Below are 4,388 nucleotides of genomic sequence, written 5' to 3' on the forward strand. Positions count from 1 at the left end.
CAGAATCTAATAAGGAAAAAACATAACCCTTATGAGATCACTTCGGTGTTCGTCTGCCTGCCAGTCCGTCAAGACCCTTTTTCTCAGGAACGCATGGAGGTATCAAATTGAAATTCATATCAAATACTCAGCTATACTGTCCCTAAGAGCTGTGAAATAATCAAACTTCTAAGCCTTCACAAATAAAAGATATAGCCGTTTATGTTGCAAATTTTTGACACTCGCAAAATAATCAAAACCTATAGGGTACTTCCCATAAACTACGTACGAAGCAATTTCGTATAACATAGATAAAGGAAAAATTGCGGAAACCGTAAAGTTTTAATCACATCATAAAATAAAAATAGTTATAATAATTTTAAACCTTTTTCCTTTTCCTCATTTATGCGTAGAGTTATTAAATTGAAATTCATATCAAATACTCTTGTCTACAATACATTTAAATTGCAACAAAATTTAAGCCGCATATTTTGGAACTGGCATCTTGCAAGGAAATCAAAACCTACAGGGTACTTCCCGTGAACTGTGAATCTTGAAATATGCAACGTCAACATTTAGCAATAAAATAACCATAACTTTTACCGACAGGAGATCTTTTCTTAAACGATGTTTTGTATAATTCGCTAATGCAAGTTTCGAATTCACCACTATCTTTCTATAGTATCGTGTACAGAGAAAGATTGACATCAATTCCAATCTCGGACTTGTGAGTTGTAAACATCGTTACAGAATAGCCGCCCAGGTTTCGAAATCCTCGGTGCACGAGTCCGACTCGCACTTGGCCGGTCTTTTATATATATGTTTGCGATATTTTTTAATTTGACTAATACTCCCGTTCCCGTTCAGTCGCGGTTATGCTTCAAATTTATAAGATTTAATAATGTCGATAATGTCGATATTGTTCTTAAATATTACGATACAATATCGATAATAATGACAGAAGCGCAATTGCAGGCCTAATTCATTTTCGATTATTCTGCATTATTGGAATTCGATTAAAAGGTAGCGTAATCGAGCATTAAATATTATTGTAGTAAAACTATTTGTGAGTGCCGAGTGTCTTCAAGCTCCGAACCAGTTCCGGTAAGGAAATATTATACTACTTTATAATATTATTTTAAGGTTACTGTTAATGCATTTTATAAGTTTAACATATTATGATTGCAATTTGCGAGAGTTTTATATCCTTTTTATGACCACACTTTTGAAATTTTATTCGTTTTGCGTACTTACCTACTTTCTGTGCGTTTTAAAATAGAAGATTTTATTACTTATTTAGTTTGGTTTCGAATTTAGAACGCTGTTTAAAACTATATTTTTTATTATGACAGTTCGATTAATTTTTGAGCTTTTATTTTTTATTTCTAATTTTATTTTTTGAATTTAAAGTATTTCTAACAAATTTTTAATACCCACGTATGTTACCTTAATTTTTTCTTTTCATTTTCTTAAATACCATAGATAACTATATTTTTATTATGGGGCATTATAAAACTATTGACTAAAATGAGTTTCTACATCTTTGCCATAAGAAAAAGCAGGGCTTTGTTTCTTTATTCGCTTCTCGGCCTTTTGGCTAAGATCAAAGTGTAGTAGTATTATTATAGAATTTACTTTAGAATTCAACACGATTGGACAGGCTGTATGGACACATATCTTTGCCTGTTCCTTGAAGACAAATAAAAAAAATCCTTACGACGAAACGTACGTCCTTACGAGTACTAGGTATATCTTAAAATATAAATGCGAAAGCTCGAAAACCACTTGACGTACAAAGATGAAATTTGGCAGGGAGGTAGTTTACACTTAGTATACGTCCACTAAGAACGGATTTTGCAAGAGGGCCGGATTAAGGAGGTCTAAGGGCGGACAAAGTCGCGGGCGTCCGGTAGAACTAAATAATCACTACGTTAAACTTACGAGCCCTTTTAATCTATACTTATAATAAATCTGTAGAGAGGTCAATTCTGTACATGAAATATATTTCCAAAATAACTATCAGGGGGTGATTAGTGATCGATACTGATGACAAAAATGCAATCAGTAAAATTTTTGTCTGTCTGTCTGTCTGTCTGTCTGTATGTTCTTTATAGAAACAAAAGGGTAGGGGTAGGGCAGGGGTAGGGTAGGGTAGGGGTAGGGTAGTGGTAGGATAGGGGTAGTTGAAAGTTTACAACGACTTTCACGCGGACGAAGTCGCGGGCGTCCGCTAGTGAATACTAAGCGTACTATAGTTATTAATTTAGAGACCTTTAACATTATTTTTATTACGATGTTTATAATTACAAAAACATGTAATAAATTGGTACTTAATGAGTTATAAGGTGATTATAAATTCTTATACAAATAATAAATAGCTGTAGTATTTTTTATCGCGGTCAAAACTCAAACGTGCTAACGGGTCATCTGAAGTTATGTGTTTATTTATTATTAAGCTAGTTGACACTTTTTTTAAAAATTCCTAAATTGTTCATTAGCGAAAAAAATATTATGTTTTTTGAGACATGAATACACGAAATTTTTAATAATATTTTTTTTTAAATACGAGTCATAACGCTGTCTATGTCTATGGCCATGATGGTCTTAGCTTAAAAGTAAATAACAACTTCAGATCTACCTAAAACAATCATCGAAATCGGTCAAGCCGTTTTGGAGGAGTATGCCAACTAGCACTGTGACACGAGAATTTTATATTTATGAGCATAGACGTAATAAAAAAATCAGACACCGTCTCCTGAACAAAAAAGTGACGCACCCCCCTTCTGCTAGTTCGCATAATACGTATATGCCGACACACACACAGATGCACTTATGAAGACAGACCGACCGCCATTAATTTTGTAAGTCTGCTTCAGTTTTTTGAAAGTGAGATACGTATAGTAGTATACCATATAGTTAGCGAGGCAAAGCAGAGGTAGTTTCCGTAACAATGAGTTTTGACCCTTATACACCTAAAGCACAGGAAATACGTGTATACATCGAAGGTAAAGTGCTAAAACGAAGTTGAATGTCATAGGCAAATTACCGTAATAGGTCACTAGCCCAACTGGGCCAATTACCTTGTCAATTTTGATAATACTAGGGTTGCCAACCTTTATAAACTTCTAACACATTCTACCACTCTACTACCAAATCGTCTTCCTGAAATATCATAACTGCATAGTACATACCTACATTATTTATTTACCTCGTATAAAATGACAAATTACGCTGACATATGGACGATATTACTTGGAAACTTATTGGGAACATTATTAAAAACCCTTGCTAATCATAACAATACCAAGTTGCAAAATTGCAGACTACATAGAAAGACGAGTAAAGTGATCATTATTTCACTATCTAAGCGGTATTAACCAGGACAGGAAATGACAATTTATATTTTGAAATTTAAATGATTTTAGGTCATCAGAATAACGCAATTTTCAACATGAATTTCAGGACTAGAGAACTGCAGTGAGGTAGTAATTATTTATCCTTACTAATGTTATACCCGCCGTTAGCCCTGTGTATATGACCTCTGCCTCAAATTCCGGAGGGTGTGGGTTCGAATCCGGTCCGGGGCATGCACCTCCAACTTTTCAGTTGTGTGCATTTTAAGAAATTAAATATCACGTGTCTCAAACGGTGAAAGAAAAACATCGTGAGGAAACCTGCATACCATAGAATTTTCTTAATTCTCTGCGTGTGTGAAGTCTGCTAATCCACATTGCTAGCGTGGCGCCAGCTAAAAAATGTAAAAATTGATTTTTGAAAGTTTCATATGCATTTTGTGACTTATCATTTATTGAAAAATTACTAACAGACACTTCAATTTTATTTATTTGTATAGATATGTCTATATAGATAAAGATAAGGATTTTTTTATTATCAGTCTATTTTAACGGTCTCCGAGGAGATATTGAGTTAAAACCCACCTTACTGCTCAAATACGAGCATGATTTGTGTAATAATGATAGGCTTATTAATGATCACTATCAGCTGTTAATGATAATGATTAATGATCGGAACCACGGTAGATAAAATAAGTCGGAACCGACGGCTTAACGTGCTCAAATATAAAGATATAGGACACATATTAGTGTAGGTAGAGAACTGATGAGCCGTGATATGTGGATATGACCTCTGCCTCTGATTCCGGAGGGTGTAGGTTCGAATACGGTCCGGGGCACGCACCTTCTACTTTTCAGTTATATGCATTTTAATAATTAAATATCACGTGTCTCAAACGGTGAAGGAAAACATCGTGAGGAAACCTGCACACCAGAGAATTTTCTTAATTCTTTACGTGTGTGAAGTCTGCCAATCCGCCAATCCAGCGTGGTGGACTTTTTGACTTAACCCCTCTCATTCTAATAGGAAACTCGAGCTCAGCAGTGATTCGAAAA

The 4,388-nt window shown here is 34.6% G+C and overlaps 1 protein-coding gene across 1 annotated transcript in view; it reads left to right on the forward strand.

The window, feature by feature from the left end:
- The first annotated feature begins 952 nt into the window (after positions 1 to 952).
- The window catches only part of LOC112048273 (neural/ectodermal development factor IMP-L2), a 33,176-nt gene continuing 29,740 nt past the window's right edge, over positions 953 to 4,388 (forward strand). The window contains exon 1 of the mRNA XM_024085751.2: positions 953 to 1,083. The gene's annotated coding sequence lies outside the window, so the exon portion shown is untranslated. The remainder of the gene's footprint in view (positions 1,084 to 4,388) is intronic.

This window comes from Bicyclus anynana, chromosome 18, assembly GCF_947172395.1.
Source record: "Bicyclus anynana chromosome 18, ilBicAnyn1.1, whole genome shotgun sequence".
NCBI lineage: Eukaryota > Metazoa > Arthropoda > Insecta > Lepidoptera > Nymphalidae > Bicyclus > Bicyclus anynana.